Here is an 18,806-nt window from a genome sequence, read left to right on the forward strand (position 1 = left end):
TTGTTTTGTTTTGTTTTGTTTTGTACAGTCCAATGTTGTTTTGGACCCCATTGACTTCCATGAACTACATTTTTAGTGAGCAATCCCTTATTAAAATCTAGTAGCGTGGAGGTGAGCCTGTAAGAAACCACCTAGCAATGCTCTGGCAACCACGTCAACAGTTTGTGACCATTGGCTTCCACTGTATGGACATGAAACACTATCCATACAGGACAGTTTAATATCAGTTTAAGTTCATGGAAAGTAAACCTCTTTCAGATTTTCTGCAGTATAAGGCACTATTCTTTACAAAGCTCCTTTGGGATAATGTGTATTTTTTCAAAAGCACTATGCAGATAAATTGAAATTGAACAGAAACTAGCATTGGGGCACAGGCAAACACCGCTCCCATTTACTTCAGACAATGCTAAAATTTAAATTATTTTTGTGATGATCATGCAGAACAAACAGCTCAGATCTGGGGCTCCTGTGAATCTGACGGAAGAACGTTTGCTGTCACATTTGCCTCCAGAGTCAGCGACATTTGAAATCAATAGCTGTGCTAATGCATCAGAAGTTTTATGCAGGCTGTATTTATGTCTCTCTAGGAATAATAGAAGTAATACGACTTTGTTATAAAAATGCAACTCTCTGAAACATGCTGACAGTTTTAAACTGTAATTAACAGCTTAATTGTTGTAGATGAAGCTGAATCCTATGGCAACAAATCAATGGAGCATCAATATATGCTGCTTGATGTGGTTAAATGACTTATTTCTGCCAATAAAAGGCAGTCATTTCTGAGGTGCACTGATTCAGCTAACTTTTTATCCTGACTGGTGGTAATTTTGCTCTTCTGTAAATGCACACACAGCCTCATGAAGGTGAGGTCACATATGGGTCTGTTTCAAATTACCTCCATCTATCAGCTCCGAGTCGCACTGGATTCTAGGTATTAGTGATTAGAGCAGATGACAGATTCTGAGAAGGGAGATTTAAAGGCAATCTCAGTAAAACTGCAGGCTGGAAACTTCAGCATTTTCTTTTGCCCAACATCTAGAATCTTTCATCCACACACTCTCCCACATGACCCATTTCAGTCAGTTCACTCTCTCTCTCAAATATACACACCTCCATTCCTTACCTACAGTATCACCTAAATAATGGTTTTTACTGCTTGTTCAGCTCAATTACTTAAAACTAAAAATATATGCCTAAAATTAAGATAAATTAATTACATGCAATAACTTAAAAAAACAGAGTAACATGAAATACTTTAAGAAATACTTTTTCTTACCTTTATGTAATCACTTAGAAACAAGATTATTATTTTTGATGGCCTGGCAAATGGATAAAATAGGAATAATTGACAAACTTATTTAAATATATATTTTCTAATTATATATTTAAAAATATTTAAATTATTTATATATAAATAATAAAAAAATTCATATTATATATTATATTAAATAAATATTCCTTAATATTGCTCAAATTACATCAGTAGGTAAAACAAATTTAATAACTGACACAAAGATAAATTAAAAACCTTTAAAAAAAAAGTAACATAATAATAGCAGTTAATGTTTACACATTCAATCTAAAGCATTTACTTATTTAATAAATATTATAAATAGGAGTACTATACTAATAAAAAATATTTATAATTGGGATATAATTACGTAATTTTAGAATTTTCTGCAGTTGGTCCCAATGACCAGGTAAAATCTAAAGGCAGAGCAGCCAAAGACAGTGTTTTTTAGAGACATTCTGGAGGATGCAGGCAGGAGTGACATTGAAGCATATTTTTTAAATAAACTGATCTCAGACCAGAACAGGGTCCAGCAAAGAAAGGTAAGCCAATAAAGTTCTTGTCTAATATGCAAAGATAGGCAGTTTATAACAGAATAAACACAGTGATGAGTTCTGGAGGTGACATCTGTACACAGCGTCTCCATATTCACATATGGGGAGGAGGATGCAGACCAAGTGTGTTTTGGCAAAGTAAAAGAAGCTTGGAGTGGTACACAAACAAAGTCTGGATTTCACCTTCAGCTGTATGTTGGCTCAGTAGTGGGCACATGAAGAGGGGGTGTTTTGGGGGCTCAAGCCCTTGCCCTTTTTCCAAAATTAACCACTCCCCCCTCTCAACAATTATCAACAATAATATTGTGGTCAATAAAACAAAATGCATTTGAATTATAATTATTATGAAAATGTGTTCAAAACAGTAAAAATGGCTCAAAACTCAGAAAATACCTGTTTTTTTTTGTATTTTTACTTATATCTGTCAGTCTGAGACGTCGTTACCATCGCGTTGCTATAGATTGTTTGCATCTTAAACAAGCTAAAATTTCATTTGACAATGTGAAGTGGAGCGGTATCTTCTAACTATCATTGGTTAAAAAAGCCCAAGTGCCACCAATCAAGTTCAAGAACAAACTTTACAGTATTATTTTTATGTGATTTTTGGACCTCAACAGTTGTATTCAACATCCTCTCACCTCTTATCCATCTCCTTTTCTGTTTCACTGATAAAATTGATTTCATATTCATAGTTCTTTTTTCTTTATTATTTATAAAATAAAAGGCAATATTCCATAAAAAATAATGGTGAATTTAGTGGTGCTTGTAATTTTCATTAATGATTACAAAAAAAAAAACCTTATATGAAACAGTGAAATTTTGAAGGAGAAAGACTGAAATTGTATGTTCTTGTAAACTTACTCCAATAATCTTTGGCTTATTTACATCTTTCGGGAAAAAAATGAATGTGCACTTCTAGTGTATTACAAATCCTAAAGTATAATAAAACTGTGACAGATAATATAGTATTAATGAAATAAAGGGCCACTTAAATTTCAACTTCATCATTACAAATGTGTAATTTCATATATATTAAAATACAAGTTTTAATCAAAAAAGAAGAAAGAAATGAAACACATTCGGCAGTACACTTTATCCATATTTCATAGACAAAAGAATAATGAAATTACATAAAAGATGTTGTCACGTTGCGCTTTTCAGGGAACACGCTGGAGTAATGAGGAAATGTTTAACAGTCTTTAATCGAAGAAACACTGGGAATAATCCACAACAGGAGCTTGAGCAACACACGTAGACAACAAGTAGACCTGACAGAGACAGACTGCACAGACTGGGAATACAGGGGATGATTGGGGAAACACAGGTGCATGGGATAAAACTAATTAACAAAACGAGGACAGGAACATGACCAAATAAGGGAACAGAAACCAGGGCAAAACATGACACAGACAGTCCATGATCCTGACATTGCGCCCCCTCCCGGAAGGTGCGTCCTCGCACTGTAGCAACAACAGAGGGAGGTGTGGGTGGGAACTTGGGACGAGGTTCCGGAGGAGGACGGACACCCGGGAGGGGGCCGGCAGACAGAGACCAGGGAGTTGACGAAGGAGGGAGGAGACATGGAGGAGGAATGGCCACCGACGCCGGCGGAGCAGGTGGCGGAAGAGCCAGAGGCGGAGACGGAGAGCCAACGAGCCAGGGGGATCCGCGGCAGAGCCGGAGCGACTGAGGACCAAAGTGGAGCTGGCGGGAGGAAGGAGCCCAACGGAGCCGGTGGGACGGAGCGACGAGAGGCAGCCGGAGGAGCGGTGTCCTGAGGTGATGGCGGGTCGACACCCGACCAAGGCAGAGCCGGAGGGACGAGGGAGCCCGGTGGAGCTGGTGGATTGATGGGTGACGGTGGGGACGAGGGAGCTAGGAGCCGAGGTGGAGCCGCTGGATTTACGGGCTGAGGCGGAGTCCGGGCCTCAGAGGCTGAAGGCAGAGGTGAGGGATTCTCCAGCCAAGGCGACGCTGGAGGATGGCAGACTCGCGGAGCTCGCCCCGTAATGATGGTGGGCTGAGGGCGAGCAGAGGGGCTGCCAGACGTGGATCGGGAGCCCCCTCTAGGCTGAACATGAGAACAGGATGGCGCTTTGGAGGAGCGGGCACTGGAGGGCGCTCTGGACTGAATTCGGGGACTGGAGCCCTCTCCTCTTCGGTTTGGCACATTCGCCGCGCCATACTCTGCTCACCCTCAGCCGTGGTGCAGGGGGCGGAGCTCCTCTCCGCGCTCACACCATCTGCTGCTTTCTCCCTCGTGGCGGGCATTGTCGCCGGCTCTCGCACCTGGTCTGACGGGTTGAGCTCCATGTCCGGTGCGATCCTCCGCTCAGTCGCTCGGCTTTGCGCTGGCTCGTTGATCGCGGCGGGAATTGGTTCTCCATCATCGGTGGGCTCAGGCTGATGCTCCGCACCGCGGGGAGATGGTGGACTAGGCACTGGGTCTGGAGTGGATCTGACGAGATCATCCATGGGGCAGGGGGTGGATGGCGATCCATTTCTCACCAGAGTCCACTCCACGAAGGCGACGAAATCCTCTCGAGGACCATCCTCGGACGACGGCGCTCTGCTCGCGGTGTTCAAGCTCATGTCATAGAATGAGCAGAGCGCGTCGTCTGGGTAGCTGGTGGTGCTAGCTAACAGCCGGAACAGTCTTGTATGGTCCTCGAGAGATCTGTCCCCCTGCTCCAGCAGGAGGAGGAGGAATTCCGGGTGGAAGAAGGGATCCATATCAAGAAACACAACGGAAACAAAAACTCTGAGAGAAAAACAAGAAAACAAACGGTGGGGAAAACACAGAGGTAACGGTGTTGGTCAGGTCTTCTGTCACATTACGCTTTTCAGGGAACACGCTGGAGTCACAAGGAAATGTTTAACAGTCTTTAATCGAAGAAACACTGGGAATAACCCACAACAGGAGCTTGAGCAACACACGTAGACAACAAGTAGACCTGACAGAGACAGACTGCATAGACTGGGACTTAAATACAGGGGATGATTGGGGAAACACAGGTGCATGGGATGACTAATCAAACTAATTAACAAAACGAGGAAAGGAACATGACCAAATAAGGGAACAGAAACAGGGGCAAAACATGACACAGTACATGATCCTGACAGATGTACTTAACTCCTACTTAAGTGAGTCAAAAAACACTCTTAATTTCATTAATTGCATTTAATATAAATATAAACTACAATATATTTCCATTTAATTGCAATTAGCATGCAATTAGGCCACCGCAAACATTTAATTCAGTTAGCATATTATTTTGTACATTCTAAATATTTAATGTTTTCATATTAAAAAAAAAACTATCCATTCACAAGGCTGGTGGTAGAAAGCAAAAAGACCATGTTAACTGACCAACGGGTCACAGTTATCAACCAATGTGTTTAATTCATTTCAGATTCCATTTGTCATCATATCAGCAATGGAAAGATGCTATTATCCTACAACACCACCCAATCACACAATAGAGTAATTGTTCAGTTTTTCTCTATTCTAGTTCTACACTTTCTGTCCTACTAACAAGTTTCCACTCTCTATGCAATATCGCAGGCCTAATAGCAATTCCATCATCATCTGAGTCTCACACACTCCAGTGCTTAAACATGATGAAACCCGGAGAGATGAGACATTTGTGCTTGTTGGAGGCAGTGAACAGGCAGAGGAGGTGATTACACATGCATCTTTTCTAAAATAACATATGATTAAGTGTCATAATGGAGCTCGTCACTTTTTATCCTTTTCCTTGCAAGTGTCTCCAAATATCACACTCGTAACTGTTGGTGCAGCATGGAAACATTTCATAGTGTTAATGCCGCTTTATGTATTGTAATACATAAACGTACAGCCACTGGCCTTTTGTTACTCAACAGTCTTTTGCACTTAAATTATCAAACATGTGTATCCCGAAACCAACAGGCATAATTAAAAATAATTATTAGCTGGTAAATGTGAAGGTTAACTGTGAGATGAAGGTCCGAAGTTCTTTATAAAAAAAATAAATGCTTGTGGGCCTTTATATCTGCAGCGTTCCCTCCTTCACAATGGCAGTTTCTTTAATTAAAAAGCCAGCAGGGATCTAAATGTCATCCAAATACTGCTGTTTAGCATTGTGATGGATACCGTGTGTCTGCATGTGGGTGTGCTTCTCTGGTATACGTGCTTTCTCTAGAAAATAAGCTCTATAAAAGCAAAGATTTGTGCTTATGATAATGCATTTACAGCTGAAGTGTTCAAGACAGGTTATTCCAGGGGGTTTAAAAGCAATTATATGCAGCTTGTGTTTTTATTAAAGTGCTTATATTACATAATTCTTACCTAAAAATGTGCATTTAAATCGTCCTTTTAGAGATGGGACGACTGTTCTTGGTGGATGAGCTCCTGGTTATGTGAGATTGATGTAATTCCTGTGGGTGGATTGTCTTCTGTGTAAACAGTCTCTTTCTAAAATCCTTCTGTGTATCAAATGAAAGCCAGTAGGTTTAGTGGCTTTACATGGTCGTGACAGGAGTTATATTAGCTGTAACCTCACAATAACAAGGTTAGTAAGTAAAATAGGTGATGACATATGTATGAAATGATCCTTCTATCGAAACTTGTGTATCAACTGGTATTTAAATATATTGCAATTACACGTTTATAATGATGTAGTTGCAATTTACTACATTTAAAATATATTAACAAAAATTATGTAATACTGAATAAGTTTTAAAACATAATGATTTAAAATGTAATTTCAACCAAAACTTTTAATTTGACATTATTACAAAGCCTTAAGTCTGTTTAAGTACTGTAACATAGGAGGTGTGACGATGGAGTTGAGGATCCAAATGCAACTTTATTTAAAAGAATGGTCAAAATAGGCAGGGTCAAACATCAGCAAACAGGTACAATCCAGAGCGAGACAAAAGAGTAACCATGAACAGTCCAGGGTCAAAAACAAGGCATGGCAAGGCAACAAGGAAGTAGGAAAACACGGAAAACACAGGAACTTGGAAACGCTACAGGCTAGACAGTACTGAGCACTGAATGGAATGAATGGATAACCAGGCTATAAACAGGGTGAGACTGATGGAGGTAACAAGACACAGGTGAATGCAATAAGTGATGATGAGTCCGGCAAAGGATTATGGGAAATGTAAGCTGTGAGAGTGGCAAGAGTCAGGGGTGGAGTGCCCTCTGGTGGAGTTCATGGGCACTCCAGCTTGAGATCGTGACAAATACACTTAAGGGGCCTTTAATTTCATTATTATTATATTACCTATATTACCTCTTTTTACAAGGGTATGTTTGTCAAGCTGCAAAAAGGAGATAAAAAAAATCACTATTAAAGTATAGTCCATGTGACTGATGTGATAGCCTGTATTTAAATCTACTAGATCTGTGTGAGGAACAAAAAGGAAATTAGATTTTTTATTAATTCAAAGTGTTTCCAAACAAATAAAAAATGATCATAGCCTTCCAATCAAATATGGTGCCTTTAGAGGCATTGTGTCAGGTTTGATGTTCTGTTTAGTCATACAAGAACGTTCAACTTTACTGACATTCAACCTGGCACAATGTGTCATGGTCATATTGAACTGTTATTACATAGAAAAAATAAAAACAGGTTTGGAACAATGTGAACAGAAAGCCCAGCCAAGGTCTTAGAACTTTTGCTAACATTCTGGCAACATTCCAGTAACATTAGTAAGTTTGTTAAGTTATCTGGTTTTTAAAGGGATAGTTCACCCAAAAATGAAAATTCTGTCATTAATTACTCAACCTCATGTCGTTTCAAACCCGTAAGACCTCCGTTCACCTTCAGAACACAAATTAAGATATTTTTGATGAATTCTGAGAGCTCTCTGACCCTCCCATAGACAGCAAGCGTCCTTACACGATCAAGGTCCAGAGACGTAGCAAGGAGACTGGTAAAATAGTCCATGTGACATCAGGGGTCCAACCGTCATTTTACAAAGCTACGAGAATACTTTTTGTAAGCAAAGAAAACAAAAATAACGACTTTATTCAACAATTTGTCTCCTCCACATCACCTCTGTGTCAGCTGCGTCACGCAGATGCATTGTTTTCGTTTAAATCAAACCGTAAACAACGTAGAAAACGTACCCGAATGCCGCAGCTAACACAGAATAGCATACGCTGTTTATGTTCAGTGGATACTTTCCAAAATGGCACCAGGGTGAAACGGAGGAGAAGAATTGTTGAATAAAGCCATTATTTTTGTTTTCTTTGCATACAAAAAGTATTCTCGTAGCTTCGTATAATTACGGTTGAACCCCTGATGTCACATGGATTATTTTACCGATCTTCTTGCTACGTTTCTGGACCTTGATCGTGGTAGTTACCTTGCTGTCCATGGGAGGGTCAGAGAGCTCTCAGAATTCATCAGAAATATCTTAATTTGTGTTTCAAAGATGAACGAAGGTCTTACGGGTTTGGAACGACATGAGGGTGAGCAATTAATGACAGAATTTTCATTTTGGGGTGAAATAACCCTTTAATAATGTTCTCAAGACAAAGAAAAAAACATTATACATCGTTCATGAATCTTGTTTTTTTAGTTGTTTCTAACTTTTTAAAAATGTTTTAAACGTTTTAAACTTTTTTAAATGTTACTACTTGCTTCAGAATGTAACATTCCGATAATGTTTTCAAAATGACAACATGGAATGTTCCCATAACCAAGAAAATTAGTTTTTAAAACATTTAAAAAATGGACTTTTAAACGTTTTGAGAAAATTCACTTAATGGGAACATTAAGAAAATGTTGTTAGAACTTGTTAGCTAAAAGTATGTGAGATGAAATGAAAATCGCTGAAAATCATTTCACCCTCGTGTTGTTCCAAACCTCTTTCTTCTTCTTTCTTCTGTCAAACTCAAAAGAGACAATTTGAGAAATGTGTTAGTATTTTTTTCCATAGTCCAAAAACCAGCATTCTTCAGAATAACGTATGTGGTCCACAGAAGAAAGTAAGTCATATGGGTTTCAAACTACATGAAGGTGAGTAAATGATACACATATTTTAAATATATATATATATATATATATTTTTTTTTTTTAACTACGAACTATGTTTTCAATTGCCATGAATATAGCATCATAATGACTTCCCTTATGGTCCTAACATAGGATTCATTTTCTAATTTCTTTCTTTTGATTTGAGCGCAGTATGATCTGCGTGCTCAAGTTTTGTGAGATTCACTCTGTTGCTATTTGAATGTGTTCACATTGAGTTTTGAAATGCTCTCTTGTAGCTAGTCCAATTATTACCTCATTATTACTTGATAGCGCTTTTCTTGTCTTTCATTATCTTATAGATCTCCTCCAGTGTGCGTGTGTGTGCCTCTCTCTCTCTCTCTCTCTCTCTCTCTCTCTCTCTCGCTCTCGGTAAGAATAAACCATCCTCATCTTTACAGGGGTGCACATGTCGTCTTAATACAACAGCATCACATTAACAACAATTTTTGCTTCTGAATATTCATTCATGTATCAAAACACTCATGTACGTTCAAATTCGTAACATCAACCATATTTTTGTCATTTTGTCCCACCCACCCAACTCCATCGCACACAAACGTCTCTCCTGTCCCCCCCCCTCTCTGTCTCGCGCTGATGACTCGTCTTGGATGTCGGAATGAACAAAGCCGAGCGCGAGCAAGCGGCGCGTATTGCTGCTGAGGAGAGTGGAAGAGCGCGCTCAGCTCAGTGATGCTGTCGCGCGGACAACACTCAGTACAGAGACACAACAGAAGCAGTGCAAACAAACAGCTGCCAACATAACGCAAAGCGAGCCCAAAAATCCCTCAGTGACTGAAATATAAGGAGTCTTGTGTTACAGTAAGATTTCACGAAGTAGTTTGTGGTGTTTACATTAAGAAACAAAGACAAGTGCTTTGACTGCAGCGCTGACTGACTCGCTCTCACTGAGGAAGCGCAAACCTTCACGTCCATCTAGAGTGACTCAGGTAAGACTCTTTTGAATTCACTTCAACATGATTCAGTCTAAAGATGGTTGATCTGACTGCAGATACATCAGCGAAAGCACTGCAATTGGGCCATGTAAAAGAGTAAAAAAAAGTGTTGGGTTGTTCTCAAACCTGGATCACCATGTTTCCATCTCATTCAGCATCTCCAAAGCTGCTTCTCATAAGAAATACACGCACACGTTTGTTTTTCCATCACTTTCCACTGACTTCTATTAAATTATATTAAGCTAATATTTTAAAAAAACTTTTTTTTATTTTATATATGCATGTATCGTCTCATAAACACATTATTTAGAATGTCCAATAAGCCTTTTTGACGGAAACCATCGACTGGCCTTCATAATGCAGATGATTTCTGGTTTTATCTTTGTGTGGACAGTCTTCAAAAACACACACTCCACACCTCCAAGATCTGCAAACTCTCACGCACACCAGAATCATCCATCACCCCGTGCGAATCAGGAGCGCGGGATCTAATAGACTGGAAACATCCTCAAGCATACACTGGCACTGCGCTCCAATCGCTTTATCTCTGATGCCCCTGCCACACGCACATTCACACTCTCACACTGCCTTCGATAACATTTATTAGACCTATAGGAGACCGATTTCCCCCCGAGCGGCTTTGCCTCCAGTGCATTTCTGTCGTTAGGTGTCTGGGAAACACACGGGAGGTTATTGATACTTGTGAACTTTACTGATTTGGACAGCGACTAGTGCAATGAGTCACTGTTGTTCAGTCAAACGACGCTCACCGATGCTCGTTTTAAACTGTGGTGTCGCACACTTGTGGAGAAAAGGAGGCTGGGATTCACTACATGAGGTGGTGAAGGAGGATGAGGAAAAAGGTGAGCAGAGGCAGGTGAAGAAAGAAAGAAAGAAAGAAACAAGGAAGGGGGGGTTCGACTATTTTTAGCTTCCATCTGATGAGAAGGTTATATAGTCTGCCACATAAACCAGAGATTGGGTTTATGTGCACATATAAACCCAATGCCTTGGAAATGCTTGAAACATTTAGAATAATTCAAAACAAAGAGGGTTTTGCATGAGCCTTATTATATTGATATTGATCACTGACGCTCCTTTATTGAATTTCCTTTATGAAGGGACTTCACAGTGCAAAAATCAATGTTTAAAACATCAGCATCCATAAACTCCAGTGCCAAATTCGGTGTAAAAATTGATTCTTTTTACACCTAACATATTCAATACGAATGCCTGTGAGGGTCATTTCTGATATCTGCATTATGCATGGTCAGATGGATTGATGGGATATTTGACCATGTGCAAATCCACACGTTGAAACTTTAACTGAAATGTCTTTCATTAATTACCACAGTTGCACAGTTTCATCTACTTTGGGAAGATACGACCCATTCATTTGCATCCGGCTGTACTGTAGTTTGCCCTTTTAAAAGGATAGTTCACCCAAAAGTGACAATGATCGACAATGATTTACAATGTCATTCAAAACCTCTTTTTTGTGTGTGTGAAGATATAAAAAAATTCTTTCAAAATTGTCTTAAATGGTCCCTCAGGGTCATTTCTATAGGCTTTCATCAGTAATGAAAGAGTGTATAAAACGTGTGCTCATATATTGATACTCTTTCTGGATATAAATATATTGGTATATATATTAAATTGGATACTGGATATAACTCGTGTTTACCAGCAGAGTTTTTTACAAGCCGCGTGCACAATAAAGAGCTGCTTCATCGTTGACAAGCAATATGTGACCTTGGAGCACAAAAGCAGTCTTAAGTCGCTGGGGTATATTTGTAGCAATAGCCAAAAAAAACATTGTATGGGTCAAAATTATTGATTTTTCTTTTATGCCAAAAATCATTAGGACATTAAGTAGTGATCATGTTCCATAAACATATTTTGTAAATTTCCTACTGTAAATATATCAAAACTTAACTTTTGATTAGTAATATGCATTGCTAAGAATTTCATTTGGACAACTTTAAAGGCGATTTTCTCAATATTTAGATTCCAGATTTTCAAATAGTTGTATCTCGGCCAAATATTGTCCTATCCTAACAAACCATACATCAATGGAAAATCTAAATTTCAGAAAATGACTGGTTTTGTGGTCCAGGGTCACATATAACATTTACATGTTTTGTTTCTTACAATGGATAAATAGCCACCTTTTTTGTTCTCTGTCTAATAAAATACAGTATATAGTTATTATTTTGGTTTGAGAAGCCCCTGCAAACGATTCAGTGCATGAGTGAACTGTCAACCTAATCCAATTAATTAGAATTCAACTTTATCCCGAACAATTTTGGACATTTTTGCAAACTCATTTGAACGATTAGATCAAAAAGAGTGATTAATTTTTCAATCATCCATTGTGATTCTAAACAACTGATCAAAAACACATGACTTGATTGATGAAATTTTATCAGAAAAAATTATTATCAGGTCGGTATATGTCAATCAAATAGACACATAAGGATTTATCAGTAAAATTTTATGGGAGCACAGCAGTATTTTACTGGGGTTTATGCTCCAGTAAACAGAATCTAGCGATGCCCCTGTTCAGCCTTTCACTTTCTTTTTTTCTGTTGAACATAAAAGAAGATATTTAAAGAAATTATGTTTTTTTTGTCCATGCAATGAAAACCAATGGTCACATAAGCTAAATATCTTATTTTTTCTTTTGTGTTCCTTGTTTTGAGTAAATTATGACATGATTTCATTTTTTGGGGTGAATATCATTTAAAATTTCAGTCTGTTCCTCACATAGTGCTATCATATGACTTCAAAATACTTTTAATGCTATTATAGTGCTTTTCATTTTTGGGAGAATTCTCACCTCTTTTTTGGGGGATTCAACGTATGGAAAAGGGCAGCTTGTACATTCTACAAAATATCTCAGGTTTGGAGCGACATGAGGGTGAGTAAATGATTCTAAATCTCTTTATGAGGCCCTTTGAGAATTCTGAACACATTAATACGTTTCTGCATGAACAGAATTAGAAATGCATTCTGTAATATAAAGAGGTTTAAATAAAACAATTATGCTAATGTGGATAAGCATTATAAATTAAAAGTACACAATAACAGTGTTTCAGTACTCTGCTGTGTTTCAAGCTAACAGCAATTCCAGGAAGTAATCCCACCTCTGTTTCGAAAATGCCAACACAATCCCCAGTTAATATTTGTTTGCAGACTATAATAGTTACACCTAATCTAAATATCTGCATGTTTGTTATTTTAATTCCTAAGGGTGGTTCAGCTGTGTTCTTGGCCTTCAACTCTGATAGCAAGTTAAAGTGAAGTGATCCTGCTTCGGGTGATTAGTTTAGCTGGTTATTGACGATCATCCTGCGGGACGTTAGAGCAAAACAGAGGAAGGAAGAATTCGGCTTCCTTTAGACTGATCACATTTAATAAAAAAAAATATATATATATAGACAACATGAGATGATAAGGGATTTATGATTATAATATTTAATCCAAATATAATAAATTATCCAGCTTGTGAAGTGAAATGATTTAAATTATATTAACAATATTGACGATAGCTATTTCACATGCCAATTAAATCCTGAAGGATCCCACCCATAACATACTAGCATACTATTTCTGCAAAATATTCAGTGCGCACTATGCAAAACAGGCAGCATGCAACAGAGCACATTACATTGGTTACTGTATCCCACAAAGTCGCTGACTTGACCTTGGCTGCAATTGTTACCTTTTTCTTGATTCATTATTAGATTTCAAATAGTTGTTTTTACACACAAAATTGATTTAAAATTCAGAATGTCTTTTTATGCCAGAAGTGATAACTGTATGCTACTTAATGAATTAAACAAGCAACATAGTGAGGTCATGTGTAGCATACTACTGTTTGAAACGTATATCGTTGCATAATGCATTGTTTCACAAACTTAATTTTACATAGCAGACAGTATACAGTCTACATTTTTATCAGACATTGATCATGTTGCCCTCTCACCATGTTTGATTCAGCAGCTCTGGCCGTGTCTCTGTCATCTTTGCTTTGCTTTAATTATTTAAAACACTGCAGTAGTGAACAGTGAACTCCCAGATAACCTTAGATATTTCAGAGCCTTTTATCACGTGTAAAAAAAACAAAACTCTTCAAAAGCAGAACTTCTGTGATATGAAAGAAAAAAAATATGCTCAGTCTGTCAGAGTAGGGCTCTCCACAGGGCCGCAACCTTGACAGAGATTTGATTCCACATCATCCATCAATCTGCTATGGCCTGAGGTTTCTCTCTAATGCTGAAAGTTTCATTTTAACCTTTTGGAGAAACGACTAGAGCTCTCAAATCTGATGCAGTGGGAGACTCCAGCAAACTCCTCTGAAAGAGTCTCCAGCATGAAGAGAGAGCTGCTACAGCATTGTTAGTCACGGCCTGAGGCGGCACGCCCACGTAGTGTCTGATGCATATTCAAAAATCACAACCGTGACACAATATAATTTCAAAATGGCATGCTCTGATCTGATTGGCTGGCTTTACGCAATTTTTGAGAGTTGCTGTGCACAGGTGTTTATCAGTTAATCGAGAAAGTTCATAGGCTTTCACCTAATATAATTACTTGAAGTACCCCTGATAAATATTTTAATAATTATCACATTTGCATATTCAGGGTTAATGGTCACATGACATGCAGGTAAACAAATAAAATACTTAAATTTTTAGTAAGTGTTTTATTTTGATTGATGTTATTTTAAAAATGATTTGTTTCAATTTTACATTTTTATGATTTAATTAATTATTTGCTTTTCATTAAACTCACAAACCTCAGCTTGGTAAACCTTGAAGTAATGTAATGTTTAATGCACTTCATGCTGTCAATAACATCAAATGGAATATATTTTCTTTTTCGTTGCATTTTTTTATCGATATGGTACAAGGTTATCCTATTTAAATCAATGTGATAAACGAGTTAGGTCAAAAGTAATCTAAAAGTAAAAAATAATCTGATTATATTACCTAAATTGAGTAATGTAATGGATTATGTTACTAACTAAATTTTTTTGTCATATAATTTGGAATCAGTAACGGATTACAATTTGTAAGTAATCTACCCAGCTCTGCGAGTATTGTAATACAATATTGTGATTTCTTTATGTTTTAGTTATTAAGCAAGCTGTTATGGAAAAAGCGCATTCACAAATTGACTTTCACATTCTGACTAGTTCAAGGTCACTTGTGAATTCAGGTCATTTTGTGCACGGATATTTTGTAATATTATGTTTATGTTGTGTATATATGTGATTAATATGATGCATTTATTTAAATTTTTTAACTTCAAAAACATTGTTAGTGCATAGTAATCACCTTGTGATTTTTTGTTATAATTTTTTTGTTATAATTTCAAAAAATCCTAAATTTCGTCAAAAGAATGCTTTATTTAAAATTGTTTAATTTTCATCATGATACACATTCTTCATCTTGGATTCATTGTTGACTAAATAAAAAAAAACCTTAGAGCATAAACATCCTCTCCAGTGATTTCCATGCTGCATTCCATTTACCTCTGAAGTCAGATGTCAGAGCTGGGATTGATGTTACACTCAAGTAAAGTTGATCACGTTTCAGTACACACGTCAGAAAACCAAGGTGGACATGTCTATTGTTGGCAATACCAGTCCATTAAAACACATAAAAAAGCATAATTTTACACATAATGCTGAAGTATCATGACCACAGATAGAGGTTGGATAGTACTGTGTGCACCACTGAGTTTATTGAGACACAGACCAACAGAAGTTCCAATAAACCATATATCACTACTGTTGATTAGCAGTGACAACAGTTGATCAGTCAGTCAGTCATCTTTATTTCTATAGCGCTTTACACAAAACAGATTGTCAAAGCAGTGTTACAGTGTTGAACAGGAAAATAGTGTGTCAAAAACAAAATTAAATTCTGCTGTGAAGCAGCTCCAAAAGATGACAATAATAAACAGTAATTTTTTCAGTTAAAGGCAGTTCATTGCTGATATCATCGTTCAGCTCAGTTCAGTTCTCTTCCAATAGTGTCTGTGTAATGTCAGACGACCCATTGCTGTCTGCGGTACTTGAAAAACTGGTTTTCCTTTGCTGTAAACACAACTTTGTTCTTGCGAGACTGTCATATTTTCACCGGAGCTTACGCTACACATCCTGCATCATCCGTTGGAACGCCATCCACGCATATGACAGTTAGCATTAGCGTTAGTATGGTATATAACGTTTTAAATATGGATATTTTTCTTACACAAACTCATCGATTCACTTTAGTCTTGTGGAGTACTTTTATGATGGATGCACTTTTTTGGGCTTTAAAATCTCAACCCCCATTCACTGCCATTATAAAGCTTGGAAGAGCCAGGACATTTTTAATCTAACTCCGATTGTATTCATCTGAAAGAAGAAAGTTATATACACCTAGGATGGCTTGAGAGTGAGTAAATCATGGTGTCATTTAAATTTTTGGGTGAACTATCCCTTTAAGGCCATGTCAAACCCAATGTATATTACAGTTTTTACATGTACACTAGGGTATGCATACCGTGCATGTGACGTAAATTTCATCATTTGCATAATATGCACATGTTTGAGTACAACCATGTGTACTCTGTATGCTCAATTTTGCTTCGTCACGGGTAACACAATTGCACAATACTCGCCTATGACGGCCGCAAACAACTTGACCCGCCCTCAAACACTGTAGCTTTTTTGTGTGGTAAACATCATGTTGAGAAGTCGCTGTGTAAATAAATTTGCTTTATTTTCATGTCTTAAAGATTAGGCTGCAAAGAATTAGTGGTTAAAATTCATTTTTTTCCACTGTACCACAGCAGTACAACCCCAGTCTTTTTAGTGTTCCCGTTATATTACTGACGACTGCTTCTCTAATCTCGTTCAAAGTACGGAACTATGCCAATGGGTGTACTGTTTCTGACACGCACTGTACGCGGTACACCAATCACAACAGACTGGGCCATCTGACCAATCAGAGCAGAGTAGGCTCACAGAAAGAGGGGTTTAGAGAGACTGAATCTTAGAACTGCTACGAACGAATCATTTGAGAATCGTTGTAAAATTAAGTGATATTAAATGCAAAAGCGTTTTTTTTACCTTGCATACATGTAAACCTATTGTAGGAGACTCCCAAAACAATATTAGGAACCTTAAAAATGGCATAATAGGGGCACTTTAAGACAGTCTGTCAAAGTAAAAGAAGTTCAACATATTAAAATGTGTCTTGTGTTTTTAAATGCAAGAACACATTCTATGTGAGCAGCCACTGAATGCTGATAGTCAAAAGTCAGCATTGTTAAAACAAAACAATAGCCTTGTTTCACAAAATGTTGAGTTAAATCAAAAAAAAAAAAGTTACAAAACCATCTCGAAATCTGCCAGGTCTCTTTCCTCCTCTGTCAATCATGAATGGTAATGTAGTTCTGTGACAGGCAGAGAGCATGCTGGGCTTCCACAGTGTAGAAAAATCACAATACCACGGGAGACTGTACCTCACAACCTCAGCAAACACAACACTGTGGTCCAGCCGATAACAGCTCATCCCCGCGCTGTCAATCAACAGTTGAATCTATTTAGATATCACCACTTGCACCCAGGGAAAAAGAAATGACTGGAATACCACCTAGCTTAGTATGAAGGCTTTTTTTATCCCTGTATTGAATTACAGCTGTAAGCTACTGCACCATAAATATTACATTCACTTTATTTCTTAGATAGAGAAGGATATTAAAACACATATTAAAGAGTTCTGGATGAAACCATGGTCAGTGCAAATAACGGAGTCTGCACATTCTAGTAATAGTTTGGCAACAGCACTTTTGGGTCAGTTTAGGTCAGCTGAGTATTTTCATAGCTCAGTAAAGTGGATCACGACTGCAGCGTCAAAGCAAATAGCGTAACATTGAACAGTGGCTTTGAATCTTCACGTTGGTTTGCTGTTGAAATCTCAGATCATGGAACTGAAGCAGAAAAGTGAACTACTTGCAGTGTTTACTTTAGACCAAGCAGAGCGTATTATAGTATACTACACCAAAGACAAAAACATTCAAAACATGTCATCAAATAATTAACAAGCTAAATGAATGAAATTGCAAACAGTGGTGGAAAAGTGAACTGAAATAAAATAAAAACAACAAAAGTAAAAGGTTACACTTAATTTGATGGTCCCCTTAAGAAATTCAGTTGACTATAAGTAACTTTGCATCTACATGTCAACTAACTCTCATTAGAGTATTAGTAGACTGTTAGGTTATGGTTATGGTTAGTAGAATAAGTTGATCTGTAGTTGCAAGGTTACTTACAGTCAGTAGAATGTAATTGCATTTTACATGAAAACATTTAGCTAATGTTCACATTACTTTCTCTGACTTTTCAAAATGTTTTAAAAATGGTTTAGAAACCTTTTTTTCTTGGTTGTGCAACTGTTAGAGGAACATTCCATTTATTCATTTTGCCATCATTATGAGTATGTTATTCTTGAATGTTCTCTGAACTAATAAATCAGGGTGCATTTCCCATACAATGATGTAACTCACTGCTGAACCTCCACAGTATGATGTATTGTTGTCAAAATTAAAGGGATAGTTCACCAAAAACTGAAAATTCTCAAAAGTCATAATTTATTCACCCTCAAGCTGTTTCTAACCTCTACGAGTTTCTTTCTTCTGTTGAGCACAAAAGATATTTTGAAGAATATTGGTAACCAAACAGTTGACAGTAGTCATGGACTTCCTTACTAATTTTTCCAGAATTTTCATTTTTGTGTGAACTTTCCCTTTAAGTAGCTAGTCACGACTGTTTCCCAAAGCCTCAGTAACATGCTCATACTTCTGTCATTTGATTCAACAAAACAGGACTGTTGTTAATATATATATATATATATATATATATATATATATATATATATATATATATATATATATATATATATATATATATATATAT

The 18,806-nt window shown here is 37.4% G+C and overlaps 1 protein-coding gene across 1 annotated transcript in view; it reads left to right on the forward strand.

Annotated features, from left to right (window-relative positions):
• The first annotated feature begins 9,553 nt into the window (after nt 1–9,553).
• The window catches only part of disp3 (dispatched RND transporter family member 3), a 60,686-nt gene continuing 51,433 nt past the window's right edge, over nt 9,554–18,806 (forward strand). Inside the window, exon 1 of the mRNA XM_016247305.1 lies at nt 9,554–9,826. The gene's annotated coding sequence lies outside the window, so the exon portion shown is untranslated. The remainder of the gene's footprint in view (nt 9,827–18,806) is intronic.

The sequence above is a fragment of the Sinocyclocheilus grahami genome, unplaced genomic scaffold (assembly GCF_001515645.1).
Source record: "Sinocyclocheilus grahami isolate Dianchi unplaced genomic scaffold, SAMN03320097.WGS_v1.1 scaffold831.1, whole genome shotgun sequence".
Taxonomy (NCBI): Eukaryota; Metazoa; Chordata; class Actinopteri; order Cypriniformes; family Cyprinidae; genus Sinocyclocheilus; species Sinocyclocheilus grahami.